At 46.0% G+C, this 21,790-nt stretch overlaps 1 protein-coding gene across 4 annotated transcripts in view; it reads left to right on the forward strand.

Annotated features, from left to right (window-relative positions):
- TIAM1 (TIAM Rac1 associated GEF 1) overlaps window positions 1-21,790 on the forward strand; it is a 216,644-nt gene that overhangs the window by 64,989 nt on the left and 129,865 nt on the right. For 2 of the 4 annotated variants that reach the window (XM_075263432.1, XM_075263433.1), the window contains exon 2: window positions 9,744-9,781. The exons of the other annotated variants lie outside the window; for them this stretch is intronic. The gene's annotated coding sequence lies outside the window, so the exon portion shown is untranslated. The remainder of the gene's footprint in view (window positions 1-9,743; window positions 9,782-21,790) is intronic. 4 annotated transcript variants of the gene reach the window in all.

A 21,790-nucleotide genomic window follows, 5' to 3' on the forward strand; every position in this document is an offset into this window, starting at 1 on the left:
TCTGCAAGAAAAGAAAAACTGCATTTCTGCAACGTGGGGCCTCAGCCTTAAGGCTGAAGCCCCACGTTGTGGAAATGCAGCTTTTTTTTTTTGCGGCTTTTTGAGCGAAAGCCAAGAGTCGATTGAACAGAGGGGAGAAGTATAAGAACTTCCTATGTATTTCCCATTCCTTTTGTAACCACTCTTGGCTTTGGCTCAAAAAACCGCAGCAAAATCTGCAACAAAAAAAGCTGCGTTTCTGCAACGTGGGGCCTCAGCCTAAAGGGGTTTTCTGGCCAAACCCTGACTGTTCTTTCCTCCTTCACACATTTGGCTAGTGAGTGTATAAGATACCAGAGAAGTTGTTACAGATGTGTCCAACAAGCAGCAGAATTGTGAGTGCAGCTCTGGAGTACTTGGGAACAGTAGCAGCTAATGTAATACATTTACAACATGCCTGAACTTATAAAGCTGATCTGTGTACGACTTGGTGAATAAAGTCATGTACACAATAACCTTTCCCGTTGTTGTTTTGTGCTATGCAGGCTCCTGCGCCTCCCCGATCATTACAGAGATAGACGGGACGTGTGCGGGGGAGCCGGGGTGTTATTTCCTTAGAGCTGTACCGATTCCCAATCATTATGATGTCAGTGGAGGACGGAGCTGTAATTTGCTTTCTGGTAGGGATCGGGGCAGTGGAGAGGTTAAACACGCGCTCAGCGCTGCTAATTAAGACACATGTTGACATTGCGTGTAATACCTCGGAGATGCCACGGCCGGTGCCTGTTTGTTTACCCTTGGCACCGGTTATGCAACTTCTGCACGTGGAATAAATATAGGTTGTGTACAATGAGCGGCTGTCCTAGGGGGGCCAATTTACTGTGCGGGGAGATAATGTTGCTCTCATCGATAAAGTTGTGTATATTGATGCTAACAAATGTTTTACAACATTTTAAAGCGTTTGCCCAGTGTGTCCACCTGAAGGCTCGGCCTATACAGTGGTTAATAAATTCCTTCCATTGTACTGACCGTGTCGTATACTCCAGAGCTGCAATCACAGTTCTGCCCTATGACTTTGAAAACAAGAGTTTAGGGATGTGAATTAGGACCAACTTATTATCAGAGATCCTAGAACGCAGTAGGACATTGTTATCACTACATCAGGTTATTGTATTGAGGTAGGGCTCATTTACACGGGGCAAGAGGGTGCGGATTGTGCTCCTTTTCCGTCGGGAAGGGGTTAATAGGAGCACTGCAGATCCCCTATATACAGCCAGGCTGAGTTCCAAGTGGGGGAAGAAAAAACAGTCCTCAAGCTCAGGGAAGGAGCAGACAGACAACCAAAACACCCCCTCCCCTGCCCCAGCATCTACTGCACCCAAAATCTCCAACCATTTTAATTTTTGACATTTTCCAGTAGCTGCTGCATTTCCCCTCCTCGGCTTATACTCGAGTCAATAAGTTTTCCCAGTTTTTGTGGTAAAATTAGGGGCCTCGTCTTATATTCGGGTCGGCTTATACTCAAGTATATACAGTATATATATTTTTTCCTCTGATATACAGTCTTCCACATTCCCTTCTACTCTCTGGCCTGGGGCCTTAGGGTTACATATTGGAGCTGCTGTTCCTTTAATCCACTCCTACAAACTTCCTGAAATCTTTCCGCATAGTCATGTAGATTTATTACCCCCCTACAGCCATGTTCCCCTCTCCCGTCCACCTTGATTTTTGAGAAGTATAAAGCATTCCCTTCCTGTTTGGCTGCGTCCGCTGTAATTTTCAGTGCCTGTCGATGGAACGTTTTGATGTTTTAGACCTTATAATTACGGGTCTTTAAACGTCGCCCTTTGCACCGGGGATAAGTGATGTCAGTAACAGCGCTCGCTGCCACCTGACAGATTTACTGCCCCTCTTTATAGGTTTAATAGATGTCTTAGCTGGTGTGGAACGTTGTCCTTTGGGAAGTCCAGTAGACACGCCAAGAGCTCTGACTGCTACTAATGTTTAAAGGGATCCTATCAGTCAGACACAATTTTTTTTGAAGGTACCACATTGGTATAGCCTTAAGAAAGGCTATTCTTCTCCTACCTTTTGTCATCTTCTCCACGCCGCCGTTCGCCTACAATCCCGTTTTTTTTCTCGGTATGTAAATTAGCTCTCTTGCAGCACTGGGGGCGTCCCCAATGCTGCAAGAGAACTCTCTCCAGCGCCGCCTCTTCTTCTTCAGCAGCGTCCTCTTCAGCCTCTTCTTCCGGCAGTGGCTTGTAACTTCTAGGCCTCGAGCAGAGGAGACTGCACATACCCACAGGCCACGAGAAAATGGCCACTTACAATACTATGCAAGCGGCCATCTTCTTGTGGCCTGTGGGCATGCACAGTCTGCTCTGCCTTAGGGCTAGTTCACACGTAAATTTACATGTGGCTTATTTTGGTCCAGAAAAAAAAACTCTTCCTAATTAGGAAGCGGTTTTTGGACCTTGCCGTGTTTTTGGAGCAGTTTTTTGTAAAAACCGCTTCAAAAAACACCAGGCGGTTTTCCCCTCCCCTAAAGTGAATGGCCGCAAAAATAGCATCGCGTTTTTTTCAGCACATTTTTGCAAAAAACGCACCAAAAGGCAACGGTGTTGTGTTTGTTTTTTTGCCAAAAAAGCAACACGTATTTCACCTCCCATTCACTTCTATTGCTTTCTTCAGGCAGAAAACGTCTAAAGAAAGGTCATGTCGCTTCTTTTTTTCTGCTAGCGGCGAGAAACTGCTAGCAGAAAAAAGAAAGCTAACGGTCTCCATAGACCACCATTGTATGGAGGCGGATTTTGAGGCAAAATCCGCTGTCAAAATCTGCCTCCTTGTCCCCGTGTGAACTAGGCCTTAGAAGTTACAAGCCACCACCGGAAGAAGAGGCTGAAGATGACGCTGCTGAAGAGGAGGAGGCGGAGCTAGGGAGTTCTCTCACAGCATTGGGGATGCCCCCAGTGCTGTCTGAGCGCTGGGGCCCGCCCCCAGTGCTGCGAGAAAGCTAATTTACATACTGAGAAAAACTGGGATTGTAGGCAAACGGCGGCCCGGAGAAGACTACGAAAGGTAGGAAACGAATAGGCTTTCTTAAGGCTATTCCGATGTGGTACCTACAAAAAATTGTCTGACTGATAGGATCCCTATAAGATCTCAAATATAGGCACTTGTCATGGTGGGACAATCTACTAAGATTTACAGAATTTTAGTCTTAAATGGTGCGGATATCCCTTCTATAAGGTGGCTGTACGTTTCAGTGACCATGTAAGGCCATCTTCACATTTGCGCCTCTGTTGGAGACTTCATTACGATGTCTGCCTGATATTGTGGCCAAAAAAAATATTTCATCTTATGGTTTCCTTGGACCAGAACAGTGAATGAGACAGAGATGCAATACCAAGTATAACCACTATGCATTGTGTGGCGCTGTGCTTTATATTCAGTTCACCCAAACACTTTAGCATCTTCCACCGGATGATCTGTGGGGATCGGAGGTGTCCACATATTGCTGCGTCAAGCCTTGGAGTATCCCTTTAAGAGGTTGCCCTTTATTCACTCCCTTACTACTGACTCATAGCCGAACCTACATGATCTTCTCATATAAACTCCCGCTGTTTGCTTTTTTCCTTGCAAAGATGTGAATTATTGATTTTCGGCCCCGTGGCACGTTTTAGTTACTGCCGCAACCTTGAATATTTTTCGCAATCAAACGATATTCCGTAAGTTGAGAAACTTCTTGAGTATTAATTAAACACCTGCCATGTTTGATCATCAGGGGATGGGGTGTCGTGAAGATAACAGGGGGGGAGGGGGGAGATTGCCGAATGCAGAATACTCGGAGGCAGCCCATTCAGTAGGAACATTTCTGCAGGGATGGCCAGAGGCAAAGTACCGAAACGTACGTTGTCTTCTCGGTTCTCGAAATGGTTTGAAGACTTATGGGATGAGTCGATCGTTTCTTCTTTTTTTTTTTTTTTTTTTCGCACTGTAAGCCAGAAGATATTTCTGAATATAGCTCGCCGGGAAAGATTTAGGATCCTCATTAAAGGTAATTGTGTATTCAGCAATGAGTCTTCTACTCTTCGGCGGTCTCTTGATGGCTTCTGACAGCCCACAGGAGTTCTCCATTTACAGATCACTTCTTGTGTTGTGCTAAGACGTTAGATTCTACATAGGAGGCTGCTTGAGAACTTGGTGCCTTTCCTTGGATTTGCGGAAGAAGTGTCCTTGTCTGTGTCGGAGCCTATTCGGATGATATCCTATAGAGCTTGACCTCATGTAGCCTCTTCCTAGAGAGTTCCCTGTAGACTGTCCTATAGAAGTCCCTTCCTGTCCCCAGCCCATACCTGGCCCTTTTGTTATTTGGGGTGCTGTACAGTACCAAACCAGTTATGACTATCTTTGGTCCCTAGGAAGACAACAGTCTCATCCATACTTAAACTCCTTTTGCATATATCTAAGGGACTGTGCAAAAGTTTTCAAATTGCTACACAATTAGAATGCTTTCAGAAATGTAAGGGTTAATAGCTTAATTTAATCAATTAAAGTGTAACTCCCATTCCATTGACTCTTATTTGTTCACGATTATGTTAGGGGAGGCGGCAAGTGAACGTTTTTATAATCTACTTTATTAGCCTACCTAACTTCCCTTTTTATAGAAAACAGGCTGTAAAGTAAACATTAACAATGTCAGAAGACTGTGCACGTGTACTCGATGTAGTACATAGATCTGACCCCTCATTCTCGTTTGCATTTGGTAATCCATTTGGGGAGTCCGCATGGAGATCCCCCAAAAGGAATTCCAAACGCATTGGCAAGCTGTGTGTGCAGTGAAACCTATATGCATTTAAAAGCGTTAATAGATGTGAGAATCTTCGCTTTGTTGTGACACCAGAATCTTTTTCCTAGGTGATATAAAACCGGAGATAAAGCCATTTGAAGTGGCCATCCCTCCCCTTTGGTAAATGCATAATTACAGTATAAGGGTGCATTCACACTGAGTAAACGCTAGCTTATTCTGAATGTAAAACACGTTCAGAATAAGCGGCGTCTAAAGCAGCTCCATTCATTTCTATGGGAGCGGGGATACGAGCGCTCCCCATAGAAATGAATGGGCTGCTTCTTTCACTCCGTGCAGTCCCATTGAAGTGAATGGGGAGTGCCGGCGTGTACGCTCCGGCATGAGCAGAGCTTGCCGTATACGCCGGCACTCCCCATTCACTTCAATGGGACTGCACGGAGTGAAAGAAGCAGCCCATTCATTTCTATGGGGAGCGCTCGTATCCCCGCTCCCATAGAAATGAATGGAGCTGCTTTAGACGCCGCTTATTCTGAACGTGTTTTACGTTCAGAATAAGCTAGCGTTTACTCAGTGTGAATGCACCCTAACTGTGTGCAGACTTTCCCTAGTAACAGCTCAGTTATAGGTTTGCTGAGGAGAATGTTACAGCCTGTTTTATCATAAAAAGGAAGTTAGAAAGGATAACAAGTGAGTTACACTTTAACAAATTAAATTCAGTGAAAAAAAGTGAAATGTTAATCTCCTCAATATTTTGTTTGACCTTTGCCCTTTGTCTTTCATCAGTTCTTCTCCGTTCTTGCAGACAGTTTTTGGCAGAACTCGGCAGGGAGGTTGTTCCTGCAGATATCTTCTGTGGATGTAGGCTTGCTTCAATCCGTCTGTCTCCATGTTGTCCAAGACAGACTGGAGGATGATGAGATCAGGGCTATATCTGTGGGGGCCATATAATCACTTCCAGGACTCCTCCTCCAAAGGGTAAAGGTCACGCCAAATATTGATGGGATTTACATTTTTTTTTTTTTTTTTTTCATTAATTAACAAATTGAAGCTGATGAACTACTAACCCTTCTATTTCTGAAAGCATTCTTAGGCTACAGCCATTTTTCCCCCCGACACCTGCCTAAAACTTTGGCACAGTACTGTATATGACTTTGAGCTTCTACTGGTGCACAGCAGCCAGACAGAAGAGGCAGAGCTGCTGGGGGTGGGAGGGAGCAGCAGCCTGAACCAATAAGGAGTCAGTAGGCGTGTCTTGGACTACCTCACACTCCTCGTAGGCTAAACTGTAGTCTCAGATCATGACACTGCTTTAATAGAACAAAGCTAAAAGCAGGCAAGCAGCAAGGCTCAATAAAAAAAAAAAAAAAAAAAAAAATAGTAAAAAAAATTGGCATTTGATCACTTTGTCGTGATTAAATAACTTATATAATCTAATAACCGGACATTCCCTTTAAGGACTCTTCAAGCTTGTCTGCCCACGTGTGAGAGGATATTTTGGGTCATACTTGCTGTCTTGCCTCTACCCCGCATTAGTCATGGCAATTTTTAACAGGGAGGTGGAAAACGCCGCTGCCAAGCTTTTTTTTTTTTTTTTTTTTTTTTGACGGCAGCTTATCTCTCCGAGAACCAAAGTATCAGGTGTTTGGTATCCAATTTCCCAATTCTTATCTCCCCCTGACACGATATTCTGTTGGATCAGAGTCGGGAGGACCCCCCCCCCCCACATTAAATGGTTGTCTGGTCTGATAGACATCCAATATGCATAGCCAGCTTCAGTTGTGTTGCCAGTTCAAGGCTCGAGGTGCCAAACTGGCCGATGCCTGGGCGTTGGTCGATCAGCTGGATCGGTGCAGGTTCCTTTAGCTCTTCCACCAAGCATTACAGTTCCACCACTGCCTGCCAGTGTGATTCATCACTCCAGAGAATTCATTTCTACTCCTCCACAATGCCGATGTGCTTTTCATCACTCCAGCCCACACTTGGCATTGAGCGTTGGAATTGTAGCCTTGTGTAGGGTTGTATGTCCATGGAAACCCAATCCATTGGGGCTCCTGATACACAGTTGGTATTCTGATGTTACTTCCCGGAGAAGCTCTGTAGTAAATACTGCCAATAAGAACTGGCTAATTCTGCAGGCTACATGGTATGGCACCTCTATTCTCTGATCCTGTGTGGTTGTCTCTTTTCGGTTCATATATTGCCCCATTAAAGGGAGTCTTGGCAGAACCAGCATATCACCCCAGCCCTGCAGATAGATAGGTTAGTGTCACCAGAACCAGCATATCACCCCAGCCCTGCAGATAGATAGGTTACTGTCACCAGAACCAGCATATCACCCCAGCCCTGAAGATAGATAGGTTACTGTCACCAGAACCAGCATATCACCCCAGCCCTGCAGATAGGTAGGTTAGTGTCACCAGAACCAGTATATCACCCCAGCCCTGCAGATAGATAGGTTAGTGTCACCAGAACCAGCATATCACCCCAGCCCTGCAGATAGATAGGTTAGTGTCACCAGAACCAGTATATCACCCCAGTCCTGCAGATAGATAGGTTAGTGTCACCAGAACCAGCATATCACCCCAGTCCTGCAGATAGATAGGTTAGTGTCACCAGACCCAGCATATCACCCCAGCCCTGCAGATAGGTTAGTGTCATTCTTCTTATATTTGAGTATCTTTACAGTTGATCTGGACAAATCTACCAAGGATGAGGTTTTCTTGAATGGTAGCATCCTGTCATAGTTTCATACATGTTCTGCCATGTTGGGTAGAGATTGACCACCATCCACATCAGTCCCTGACCTTGGTTATTGCAACCTAATTTCTAAAACACACAGGTTAATTTTATAGGCAGCTACTCAAGCTCACAACGTATGGGAAGAAGCTGAATGACCCAAAGAGAACTCAAACATGAGAAGAGCTTCCGTGCAGGTGAATGTTCAACCTCAGGATCCCATGGCCAACGGTGGTCCAATGCTTAAGATCTAATGGCTTGCAAAGCTTCAGTATAGATATCTGTTCTTGTAGTTTGTCCCTCTTTCGCTTGATGTCTCCTCTAGGTGTGAGTTATTAGGTGTTACATGCAGATGGAGGTGTATGTTGTAGCAGGCGGACATGTAATCCTGTCCTGCTGAGACCTTGTCTTGTAGAGCGGCAGCTGAGCGATGGCATCACGTTCTCATAGGTCCCGTCTCTGTCTTTCCCCTGGGAACCTCTTTTCATCTTGTGCATGGCGCTTGCTCTGACTTGTTAAGAAGCTCTTTCCTGTTTCCCGGCACCATTCATTTTTAATGTCGTAATGTTGTAACCTGGATCACAACAGCTGTGAAAGCATTTTTCCATTTTGTCTTGGTCAGGAAAAAAAAACAAAAACATCCTGCGAGTGTTGTCGCCAGTGAGATTTATGGTTTAGTTTGAGCGCGGCACGAGATCCGAAATTTTATTTTTTTTGACATCTACATCTGGTGCTAATATTACCTGTTGTGAAAGGTAACGATAAGATAAGAGGGACCTGGGTCATGTACAGATGTAGCAGAGTTAACACGAACGTCTGCCATTGGGTAAACTGCTGCAGCGGGATATCTGATCACAGAAGGCAACAAAAGTCAAGGAGAAATTTATCCGATACGTTACACTGGCTTTTGTTGTCGTCTGTGATAAGATATCCTGCTGCAGAAGTTCGACTTCAAATTTAGTTTTGGATATAAAAAGAAACTTGTATCCTGCTGAGCTGTGATCATCATGTCACAACACTTTTTTTTCTGATCCTTTTCGCTGCTATGACAGAAACAATTTGTGCCTCTAGATCAGCTATCCAGAAGAACATTCACATTTCAGATGGATTAAAGGGGCATTTCTTTAATATAAATAATATATTATTATTATTAATTATTATTTTTATTATTTTAATATATATATATATATATATATATATATATATATATATATTTTATAACTATACAGTGTACGGAGCTGGAATCAGATGGCTCCATATACTGTATAGTTGCTGTGTGGTATTACTGCAGCCCTGAGAATAGGAGCTGAGCTGTAATAGCGCAGCTCAGACTCTATACAGTGTGCAGAGTCATCTACTTCTGGCTCCATGCACTGTATAGTACTGGGAAACAGAAGTCCCGAACAGCTAATAAGAAATAGGCCATCCAAGGAACCCCAAAACCTTCGATTACTAATCAATAGCAGACTTGAATTTGAGGGGTGATCTGATTACTGCCACAATCACCCATCAACTGATAGGGAGTGCAGTACTATTGAACGGACATGGCTCTGTACGCTATGTAGTAGGTATAAAGGTAAATTCACACTGAGTTTTTTGGACCGGATTTTGAAGTGGAAGCTGCCTCAGAACCCGGCTCCAAAAAACACCTCCCGCGACTGGATGCCGGTGCAATACACTAGCATTCCCCTCCGGATTAGGCCCAAATGAACGGGCCTAGTTGGGAGGGAGTCTCGCGTCGCGGCTAAATCATCTGCAGCAAGATAGGACAGTTCGCTTCTTTTTTCCGCGAGCGGGGAAAAGCCCGCTAGCAGAAAAAAAGTGAAATCAATGGGAGGTGGATAAGGTGGCGGCTTCCGCGTCAAAATCCGGTCCAAAAAACTTTGTGAACTCAGTATAAATGGTGCTGCAGATCACTCCCATTCAGAGTACAGAGCTCTAAGTAGAATTAGGGAAGTTTTTTTATTTTTTTTTTTAACTTTTTGGAACTATTTATTAATTTGGTACAAATAAATTGATTTGCTCATGAAAAATCTCTCTTGTTAAACCCAAGAGGTACAAAGGAATTTGGTTGACAAGGACTTATCTATTTCATATGGATTAGGATCTTATAAATCAGATGATATTCACATATGTGAGGCAGAAGCTATTCTTATACTTTATACGCTGTGGCCCATACACTTGAAATATTAATTTGGTTTCCGGTCTCTTTCAGATCCTATCCGCTGCACTGTGCCTGGAATCCATGGGCCTGTAAGTACAAAGCTGTGTAAATAATTCACATGCATCTAACTACGTGCTTGTAAAGTCTTCAAATATTCAGAATATCAGCTAAATATATTCTAGCTGGATTGATGGGGCAAAGTTTTCCGGGAGTTACATATTGATGACCTATCTGAACTGTGAAATCTGCTGAATTTTGTTTTAGAAGACTCTGAAACTAATATTACAGTTTACAGTAGAAGTCTATGGAGAGAGGAGGATTAAACAGTAAGCTTCTGTTTTGCCCCAAGTGCTTTATTCACGCCTATGTAGGCTAGCACTTCTCTATAATGTCCTATATGATCATGTAGAGCAGGGGTAGGGAACGTACGGCTCTCCAGCTGTTGCAAAACTACAACTCCCAGCATGCATACTGGCTCTGCTGTTCTGGGAACTCCCATGGAAGTGAAGGGAGCATGCTGGGAGTTGTAGTTTCACAGGGGTAGGGAACCTTTGGCTCTCCAGCTGCTGATGCAGAGGGATGACAGTGTAAACCACTGATAGAACACCAGGGGGCACACACCTCAAAGCCGCAATTGTAAAGTAGGGTGAATCACAATTGCTTTATTGATAACGCTTTTCGGAGAATCCCTTTACTTGTTTGCTGCACGACCTAGTCATCATCGACGGTTGTAAAACCCGGGGTTTGGCGACTCAGGTCTGAAGACCATTGATACTCCATTCCTGTGGGCTAAACCCCTAAGTGGGATCTTAAAAGGACCCACCATAAAGTGTAATCCTACCAGTGGTTTCTGTATCGGGAAGTGCATCTCCTGTGGGTATACCCTCAACACCATGCTGTCCTGTATGATCATGCTGCTGCTTCTGAGAGAGTTATGGAGCAGATTCTCCTCTACTTCCTGTGTGAGGTCTATGGCAGCTTGTCTATTCCCACCAGCGCAGAGGGGGAAAAACTACTAAAAACAAATTACAGAATAGAAGTCTTATGTCAAAATGTTGCCATTGTATTCCCTTCCTAAAATCTTCTAATCTGACCATAGCACAAGTACACAATGCTTTTCTCCACCCAGTCACACGAGGCAGGCCGAATCCCGGCCTCGGCAGGTTTTGTGGTGTTTTATTAACTTCTCCATTGTTTGCTGTGATGTTTAGTGTAGCTTTTATACACAGATTGTCTTCGAGCGAAGCCGTGAAATTACATGGTGGAGCTGACACGGTAATTACAGCCGGTTATGGCAGAGATCGCTAGTAATTAAAGGGAATTGTTCTTCTTGTAATGTAATACTTTATACCGTAAATATTAGGCGAGCGAGTGTAAGGTATTCATGTTCTGGGGCTCCATCTGTATAGGGATGGGTAAGGTGTGTGTATTACTAGGGCCCGTCACCTTTGTCGTGTGACTTCATATATACCGCCAGGCTACTAAATCTTTTATATGTCTTAGCTCCGTCTTGCTTTTGTTTCTCACGGGGCAAGAGGTGGCGGATTTTGGCGCTGAATACACGTCGTAATCCGCGCCCTCACAATAGCGGTCTATGTAGAACGCTAGCTTACTTTTTTCCGTGAGCGGCATGTTGCGAGCTGCCCTTTCTTCAGGCGGATTCCGTGGCTGATTCACGCACGCTCTGGACTAGGTCCATTCATTTGGGCCTACTCCGGACCGGATTGCTACTCCCGAAACTGGGAAAGTTGGGTGACAACTTATGTAGCCGTTCTAAAAGTTATTGCCCAGCTTACTTGGGAAACTATGGAAAGAGTTAAAGCGAAAGCGTTCAGCTGGGAAATATAATGACAAGTGCTGTAGAATCGGTAGAAACGACTCTCATCTCCATAAGATACATTGCGCATTCACTTCACGTTCCGTGCGCGGTAGATCTGCCCACTCAATATTATGTTCCCGTAGCTTTCTCCCAGCTGTATAATTGTCTTGTGGCATTTCAGATTTCTTCCTGTTTGTGTTTTCCTCCCTTTTTCTATAAAACATCAGCTTGTTACGGTTTTATTTCCTCTCTTGTGATATTTTCAATGTCAGCGGCGCTTTAGTTTACAATCTGCTATGTAACATTATACAATTGCCGCTCCGTTCAGGGGCCGAGGTATTTTTGTAGTGTAAAACCCCCGCTATAGTATTGTGCTGGGTATTGCGGTTATGTAACCCTGACATACGATGCTTGAGAGAGATCGTAGCGGGATGCTTGGATTATGTAAGTGGCCTAGTGTTTTTCCTATGGCGTTGCTTACATCCATAGAATGACACGGCCCTGGATATTACATCAAGAGGCAGAATTCATGTTTCAGAATTTTAATGGTAAAATTCCACTTTAGTGGAACGTATGTGTGTGTGTGTATGTATGTGTGTGTGTGTGTGTATGTATATATATATATATATATATATATATATATATATATATATATATATATATATATATATATTATATATCATTATATATCTCTCTTCAGCCTGCGACTTCATCTGTGTGTTGTTGACGTCGATGATCCACCTATATTCAGCAAATTGCTGCCTTCAATGGTTTTCCTGCTCCAGCGTTTCGGCAGCTCTTAAGCTGTCCTGCTGCTGACCTTGTTCCTCACACTGTGCCTGTGATTGTTCTGGCATCTCAGCAGCTCGCTGGGACGCCATATAATGAGCATGTTGTTGGTGTTGATGATCTGCCTACTCCGGCGTTTCAACAGCTTTCAAGCTGGTCTGCTGCTGAACTCATTCCTCGTGTTGTGCCTGTGATTGTTCTGGTACGTGAGCAGCTTGCTAGGATGCGATATAATGAGCGTGTTCTTTGGCATTGATGATCCGCACGCTCCGGCGTTTTGGCAGCTCTCAAGCTGGCCTGCCGCTGAACTTTTTTCTTGCACTGTGCCTGTGATTGTTCCGGCATCTGAGCACCTCGCTGGAACGTCATATAATGAGCGTGTTGTTGGTATTGATGATTCGCCTGCTGCGGTGTTTTGGCAGCTGTCAAGCTTGCCTGCCAGTGAACTCTTTCCTCGAGCTTTGCCTGTGAGTGTTCCGGTTTCTCAGCAGCTCACTGAGACACTATATAATGAGTGTGATCCCCCTCAGCTCTGCTTGAAGAGAACTCTGTTGACTTCTGGCTCCTTCATAGCTCTTGTTTGCGACTAATTAGATTTTCTTTTTCCAGGCATGTTGGCAAACAATTTGTCATGAGTGACTGAAGCAGATCAGATAATATGCAAATGCATGTACAGGCTTAGCTGTGTGTTTACACAGAGAGCTAACAGCCCTGGCTTTCTCAGAAAATGAGATAAGAGCAGTGTAATATAGTATATGAACATAAATTCATAATAGTCGTAAAGCCATGTCATTTACCGGGATAAAAAGTAGCCTATATGTTAATTGAGGTTACAATCTATGTGCCAAATTTAATTCAAATCCCTTCAGCGTTTTTGCGTGATTGAGGAACAAACATCCAAACATACAAATTTTCACATTTATAATATATTAGTAGTATATATACAGTATATACTTTTTTTTTCTAATGCAGATTGTAAGCCCCATATATGGCTCACAATGTACACTTTTCCCTATCAGTATGTCTTTAGAGTATGGGAGGAAATCCACACAAACACGGGGAGATCATACAAACTTCTTGCCGATGTTTTGTCCTTGGCAGGATTCGAACCCAGAACTCCAGCGCTGTAAGGCTAACCACTGAGCCACAGTGTTGCCACTTAGCAGAACATTTTAATTGTTCAGTGACGTATTTTTAAGAACTTTCCATTAGTAATGCTGGTCCAGCGTCTCGCAATGATTTGTTCTCTAGTCACATCCAAAGCTGCCCTCAGAATTTTATTGGGATTTCTTTACTAGAGAGCAAACAAGACTGACAGATTTTCGTGATCTTCATTTCTGAACTTGTTCTGTTCTGTCGAGGGATCAGAACAATGGACCCTGCCCGCTAAAACAGCACATACCATCACCAGACTGTAACGGGATCCGTCAGGTGATCGTTGTTTTATACTGAAACTACCGGATGAAAAAGTTAGACGTGCAGCAGTTTTTCGGCGGCCACCACGACATAGTATTCACCATCGCAGCCTTATCAAGTAGCCCAGGATACAATTCCCTGAAGCCTGTTTGGGGTATAGGGTGGTTCAGAGGTTAGGACTGTTGCCTTACAGCATGGGGGGTCCTGGGTTTGAATCCCAACAAAAGAAGCGCCACTGTAACTTATGGTTATTTGTGGTATTGCAGCATTCAACCAAATGGCAGTGGAGATTTATGCCACAACCCATGGACAGATGGTTCTGCTTATCACCAGAAAAGCAGACATGTTACTTTAATTCCTTGAAAAGGGGGAGTGGAATTTCCACAGCACAGAGTTCTTCCAAAACCTTAACTACACCGGTCCGTGTGGTGGGAACTTCTCCACTGTATGCGCCTCAGCTGCAATACCGCAAGCAACCTGTGGACAGATGTGGCGCTGTCTTTGTCAGAAAACTGCCACGTTTAGCACCTTTATATATTTATACTAATCTGTCATAAACCAGCTTGTTCTAGGGATTTATCCCTCCTCTGTTCTCAGGAAAAGACTTATGTAACTTAGTGTGAAGGGCAGGGATCTGATGCCACGCTTAGGGGAACAGTCAGTGCTGTGCCGAACAGGGAATATAAGCCACTGGCATGGGTGTCATCCTTAAAGGTTACATCATGATCTAGAAGAGTCCCAGGCGGATGAGTAAGTCGTCTTTTTGGTTGGGTAATCGTTGCGGCTATTGTGTTGATATGTACGGTAAATAATCTGATTCAATAACTGACCTGTGCCAAAATTGTTTTGGGGACTTCTCACCCTACGACCTTCTGAGCCGATTGGTCATTGTGTAGGGTAACCTGTGGTGTATGATGGGTTGGTCGAAGAAGTCTCACCCTTAGGTTATGGCTACGCAGTGTCTTTGACATGACTCCATGATGTGACCAAGGATCACCCCGTCATCTGCAAGACTTCTAGTTGCCCAAAATTCCAGCAGTGTTGACTCTTTTTGCAAATTTGCAGCACATGCAGGGCTCCTTTTTTTACATCAGTGAACATGGCAACAGGATAGTCCAAAGTTGCTTTGTAGCCCGAGCTTTAAAGGGGTATTCCAGTTACAACAAGTTGCCAAAGGATAGGGGGTAATTTACTGATCAGTGGGTGTCCCATTACTTGGGATCTTGAGAACCAGGGTGTTTTGCCCCAGAGTTATGACCAGGACATCAGGTCGTACATTGCGTGCCGCTTCATTCAATGGGGTCCAATGGAGATAACCGGGTGATCATATGGCCTTCTTCAGCGGTCCCATTCAAATGAATGGAGTGGCACGCACTGTATGACCGGACGCCCTGCCCATAACTGGGGTGCAAAATACCATGCAGTGGAGATACTTGTTGTAACTGGAATATCCCTTTAAATCCAGGTAGAGTTACTGTCTTAATGTGTAAATATATTGAGACATTGTACCATATACTTAGAGTAGGCTTCAAGCAGCCAATGGGAAAACCAGATGCTCCGATACATCCCACAAACCACATTAGAGCGTGTTCACACAGTGATTTATATTTTATTTATTTTTATAGGGGGATTTTGTGGGTGGCCTTGTTTCTACAGTATTGTTAGTCTTAGTGTGTAATATATAATGTGCATTGTTTTACATGTTTTTGTATCAATAAAACTATATTTTTAGAAATATAACGGTGAATGTCTTAATTACTTGGACTTTCCAGTCCTCTCTGTTTGTATTGTGTGCTTTTCGATTAAGACATATCCTCGATTGGGCTGATAATTTTAGGTCCTTTATGTATATTGGATGTTTTTTGACCTTTATGTGCTATGCTTTTGTTGGATTTTGAGGCAGAATCCGCCCTAAAATGCTTCCTAGCTTTACATTTTATTTCAACCGGAGTTAAATTTTGTCCTCTAGCCTGCAAAAAGCTCTGTGTGAACCGACCTTTACATTGGTCTTCGAAGACTGAAACCAGTTATCACAGTTTCTCTCCCATGATCCCAATACTCTGAGGGAACCTGTAGACCTGTTTCCGCCTGCGCAGACCATATTACGCCCCACTCCCTCCGCGGGCCTGACGCCGCCCCTCCGCGGGCCTGACGCCGCCCCTCCGCGGGCCTGACGCCGCCCCTCCGCGGGCCTGACGCCGCCCCTCCGCGGGCCTGACGCCGCCCCTCCGCGGGCCTGACGCCGCCCCTCCGCGGGCCTGACGCCGCCCCTCCGCGGGCCTGACGCCGCCCCTCCGCGGGCCTGACGCCGCCCCTCCGCGGGCCTGACGCCGCCCCTCCGCGGGCCTGACGCCGCCCCCCCCCCTTCCCCCATAGACGTGACTCCGCCCCCCCTTCCCCCATAGACGTGACTCCGCCCCCCCTTCCCCCATAGACGTGACTCCGCCCCCCCTTCCCCCATAGACGTGACTCCGCCCCCCCTTCCCCCATAGACGTGACTCCTCCCCCCCTTCCCCCATAGACGTGACTCCGCCCCCCTTCCCCCATAGACGTGACTCCGCCCCCCCTTCCCCCATAGACGTGATTCCGCCCCCCCCCCCTTCCCCCATAGACGTGATTCCGCCCCCCCCCTTCCCCCATAGACGTGATTCCGCCCCCCCCTTCCCCCATAGACGTGATTCCGCCCCCCCCCCTTCCCCCATAGACGTGACTCCTCCCCCCCTTCCCCCATAGACGTGACTCCGCCCCCCTTCCCCCATAGACGTGACTCCGCCCCCCCTTCCCCCATAGACGTGATTCCGCCCCCCCCCCCCTTCCCCCATAGACGTGATTCCGCCCCCCCCTTCCCCCATAGACGTGATTCCGCCCCCCCCTTCCCCCATAGACGTGATTCCGCCCCCCCCCCTTCCCCCATAGACGTGATTCCGCCCCCCCCTTCCCCCATAGACGTGATTCCGCCCCCCCCCCCCCCGTAGGCCTGACTACCTCCAACCCCCTCCCCTCCCCTGTGGACCTGATTGGGCCTTCCCCTGTAGTACTGATTCCGCCCCTCGGTGGGCCTGACTCCGCCCCCCCCCCCCCTCCCCGTAGACCTGATGCCGCTCCCGTAGACCTGATCCTGCTCTGCTCCCATGTGGTTCACTGAGCAGGGGGTTGGATTTGGGCACCCTGACAGCTTGTGCTCCTTGTACCCATGGCCTCTTCAGCACCCTCTATGTTTACACCTAAGCGGTGGAGGAAGCCCCACTTTTCGGCACTCATTAATTAGTCCTCTCCATTCCCCCCTCCTTTGCCATTCTGAGTGTCCACTCATGTGAAGCACCTCGTCTACTGTCCCAGTGTGACCCGTGTCAAGTGTCGCGTTGCGATATTGCTCCCGCTTTCTGGCCTGGAGCACATAACAAGTTAATTCTTGCTGGTGAAATCCTCCAATAGCCGGAGACCTCGCAGACACACACAACAGTACATTTTGTTCCGTAGTTATTTTGGTGTATGAAACGCAGAACAATCTTGCGGTTGCCTAGGTGACCGCTGGATTGGATGACGCCGCTATAGAGCGAGGGCCGGATGCCGCTTGGATAATGCTTTATAGTGTATCAACAGGTGTGAAGAGCCCGGGCCGATCTGTCGACTCCCTGCCTGCTTTATAGGACCGCGAGTCAATGGAGAAATCGATGCGGCGGTCAATCAGTCACTTGGCGAGGCGAAGGCCTAAGTGTGCGGGGACCTGAGGGGCGTTTACCCCCCCAAATAGGGGGAAGATGACAAACTGGAAATAGAAGACATGGGGGCACATTTATTATTCTGTGTACAAGGCATATAATCTTGCAAAATTTTTGAGAAAAAAAATTGCAACTCTTTCCCCTCATGAGATTGGGTGTCAATGATGCGGGAAATCCCATCGAACATTCCCTCTCCTCAGATAGGGCAACGTGGTGGTGGTGTACTGCTTAAAAATCATGTCCAAAAAATTCTGTGTGAACATCCTCTAAGATATTCGAGGACAGCCCGCAATCTATTCCACATTATGTATGTACCATACATGATCACGCATAGTATGCCACTAGGTGGCGCTCTTTTATTAATGCACAGAGCTATAGGTGTGTGTTATTATTCATGGGGTTGTCCGCCATGGACAGCGCTGCGTCTTCATACTTGTCTATACAGGATTCAAGGATTGATCAATTGGTGACCAGTCCTTGAAAGGATAGAGAATTTTTTTTTAATCTCATTTTTAATGGATCTCTGACACCACATGTCCAAGAAACTTTTTACAGAGCAAGTCTGAGTTTGCTGAAACCTTTCCACCTTCAGGATACGTGTAGGAGTCATCGGGACGGTGTAAACAGCTTCCATATGTCTCTCTGAATCTCTATATTAGTCTGGTGACACTCACTACCCCCGCAGGCTCCTATAGATTGCAACACTGTCTACTCATGATCATTCTGAAGTTCTCTGTTCGTGAATAGAACACCAGGCCTACAGTTTAGACTGACACATAGATGCAGACTTGTATTCCATTCAGTGTATGTATGTGTACACACAGGGACTGTAGTTTGACGGAGGCTTCAATAAACCCATTATCTAATATTGGGATTATGCTTTTTAGACTATGAATATAATGCTAGTACTAGGTGAGGACTGACACACATACAAGCAACGCAGTTTGAGAGATGGTATAGGTATAATTGTCTATAATCTCCTGTTCTGTATATTATTCTTTCACCTTGTTATCTGTTCACTTTTGTTTTCTCCTCCCAAATGCTTGTCCCCTTGATTTCACCTACAGATTAGAGGGTCAGTTTCTTACTTGTACGCTTGGTTGATCCCATTATTTTTGAGTCTGGCTGTTACCTCACACACCAGCCGCTGGGCAAAATTTTTTTTCCCCTCCCTGACCCAATGGTCAAGTCAGGAATTCAGGTTTTTTTGGGGGGTGATAATAAACTAGTGACACATCCTCTCTGCAATGCGTGCTCTAGTCCCATAGAAGGACACACAGGGTGCACCTTGGCAAGGCAAGAGGTCTTGGAGACTTCTGGTAGGGTGTAGTGCATTGTCATGAATGATTTATGTTTTTCGAATGGTTAAAATGCATGAAGATTCCAGCTCTGAAGCCTACAAACTTGTGAATGCAGCCCTGGTCTATCACACTCTGTAAATCGGGATCTCTATGTAAAAATTGTTTATAAAAAGTTACTATGCTTATATGTAATATTAAAATAGTGGTGTTCAATGCCCCAAATGCTCGGTGATTCCAGCTCTGAAGCTTACAGACTGTGAATGCAGCTCTGTTCTATGGTACATTCTGTAAACCGCAATCTGTATGTAAACAGTATAAAAAAAATAAATAAAATACTATACAAAGTCTAGGTTTACATCTGCACATGGGTATCCGTCGTTCCGGTCCATCAGGGAACCCATACGATGGAGGGCCGCATCACTAAAACAGCGGACCCCAAAGGCTATAATGGGGTTTGTCAGGTGCCTATTTTCTGCAGTGGCGACTCAGATGTGAATTTAGCCTTAAATGTAACAGTAAAATGGTATAAAATGCTTGATGATTTCAGCTCTGAAGCCTATGGACTGTGAATGCAGCTCTGATCCACAACACCGTCTGTAAATTACAATCTGTACGCAAAAACTTACTATACTGATATATAACTATAATACGGTATTCAATGGTGACCGTTCTCTTGAAGGACCTATTTTCTGGGAAAGTGTGGTGAGGAGAGAAGGGGATTGCCACCTAGCTTTCCTAGAGTCCTGAATAGTCATGTGAGGTTCATTGTTACCTGCTTGTCCTCTAACATTTCAGGAAAGCTTGGTATTAACCATTGCATGATCAGCTCGGCGGCCACCCAGCTTTCCCAGGATCCAGTACAAGTACATAGCGTCAGCTTGGATGGGAAAGCTCAGATGAAAGCGTATGTAGTGAAAGTCGTCTCTCCCATGGAAGGAAGGCTTGGTGTGAACCTGGACACCTGATCTCCTGGGATGGGAGTGGAGGAAGTCTCGCACAGGATGTATTGTCTTCATATGCGGATCGGTGGAGGTGAAACCCTGCACAGGTCTGAACTTGTACCAGGGAGACAGACAATGAATGATCGCACGTCATTGTACGGGCTGCGCTCTGCTCTCCATACAGGTGCACACCCTGCTGAGCAAGCAAAACGGGGTCATCACCTTGATGGAGAGTGTGTCAGACTCCTGTGACATGACCGAGAGACGTGTCCCTACAAATAGGCCATACATGTCTGATCTGGGCGAAATCATTTAATAAATAGGGACGGAGCTGGCGTCCATACTCGAGATCCTGGGGATGTGGATGTCTTCAAAGAAGTCCTCTGGAGCAAGACCTGCTCTTTGTAAGAGATGATAGGGGACCTCCCCTCTATAAGGAAATCCCTAAGGGGAAGTTCACACAGGGTTTTTTGGTCAGGATTTTGAGGCCGTATCTGCCTCAAAATCCTGACCAAACAGACAGCCAGTGGCGTAACTACCGCCATAGCAGCAGAGGCAGCTGCCACAGGGCCTGGGACATTCGGGGCCCGGTGACAGCCACTACCGCTGCTATCATTATATCTTTTCGGACCCCCGAGTATAATGATCAGCGGACCGAGAGAGGAAAGAAACATAAACACTGTTACTTACCTCTTCACGATCCTGCCAGGCCTTCTTCCTAGTTGTCTGACGTCACATGAACCTGGCCTGCGTCCTAGGTCATGTGACGTCCGACGTCATTGAAGGAGCGGAGGCCGACAGCGTAGGAGTTGGGGGACAGGTAAGAAGCAGTAGTTTGTTTTTATTCCTCTGGGTCTCCGATTATTATACTCTGGGGTCTGAAAAGACCCCAGAGTATAATAATTGTTTATGGGTGTCCACAGTGGGACATAATACTGTGTGCAGGGGCCACTATGGGGCATAATACTGTGTACAGGGGCCACTATTGGGGATAATACTGTGTGCAGGGGCCACTATGGGGCATAATAATGTGTGCAGGAGCCACTATGGGGCATAATACTGTGTGCAGGGGCCACTATGGGGCATAATACTGTGTGCAGGGGCCACTATGGGGCATAATAATGTGTGCAGGGGCCACTATGGGGGATAATACTGTGTGCAGGGGCCACTATGGGGGATAATACTGTGTGCAGGGGCCACTATTGGGGATAATACTGTGTGCAGGGGCCACTATGGGGCATAATACTGTGTGCAGGAGCCACTATGGGGCATAATAGTGTGTGCAGGGGCCACTATGGGGCATAATACTGTGTGCAGGGGCCACTATGGGGCATAATACTGTGTGCAGGGGCCACTATGGGGCATAATAATGTGTGCAGGGGCCACTATGGGGCATAATACTGTGTGCAGGGGCCACTATGGGGCATAATAATGTGTGCAGGGGCCACTATGGGGCATAATAATGTGTGCAGGGGCCACTATGGGGCATAATACTGTGTGCAGGGGCCACTATGGGGCATAATAGAGCGCGCAGGAATGCGTAGGAGGGGGTCGGTCGAGCCCCGCCATTCCTAGTTACCCGGAAAAAAAGAAGCGACATGTTCATTCTTTCGGGTGGATTCACCTCACCGACATCCACCTGAAGACACTCCCTCCTCCCGACTAGGCCCATTTGTTTGGGCCTAATCTGGAGCGGAGCGCGCGCAGTTGCAGCTTCCAGTATTTTGGTCCACCTCAGGTTCCGGACCAAAAATCCCATGTGAACTTACCCTTATGGGGTATTTGACTGTGACGTTTCATACCTGGACAATCCCTTGAAATATGACATCCATTGAGATCTTCACCTGAACCATGAGGTAAACTCTGTAATAAAAGAAAGTAGGTGGAAAGACCGAACACTTGACTACGTAGTCTGTTGCTATGGAGACTCACCACTCTGCATAGGGGCTGTATACACGTACCGGCAGGCTGTATTTCAGTCAAGGCGGTGTATAGAGTTTCGTAATTTTAGTCTCATTACTTGCAGAGGTGTCCTTGGCCTTCAACCCGGGGGGAAAATGAAGTCGCCGCCGGTGTGACGCTTCTTCAGGTTATTTCTGCCGGTACGGGG

This window comes from Leptodactylus fuscus, chromosome 2 (genome assembly GCF_031893055.1).
Source record: "Leptodactylus fuscus isolate aLepFus1 chromosome 2, aLepFus1.hap2, whole genome shotgun sequence".
Lineage (NCBI taxonomy): Eukaryota > Metazoa > Chordata > Amphibia > Anura > Leptodactylidae > Leptodactylus > Leptodactylus fuscus.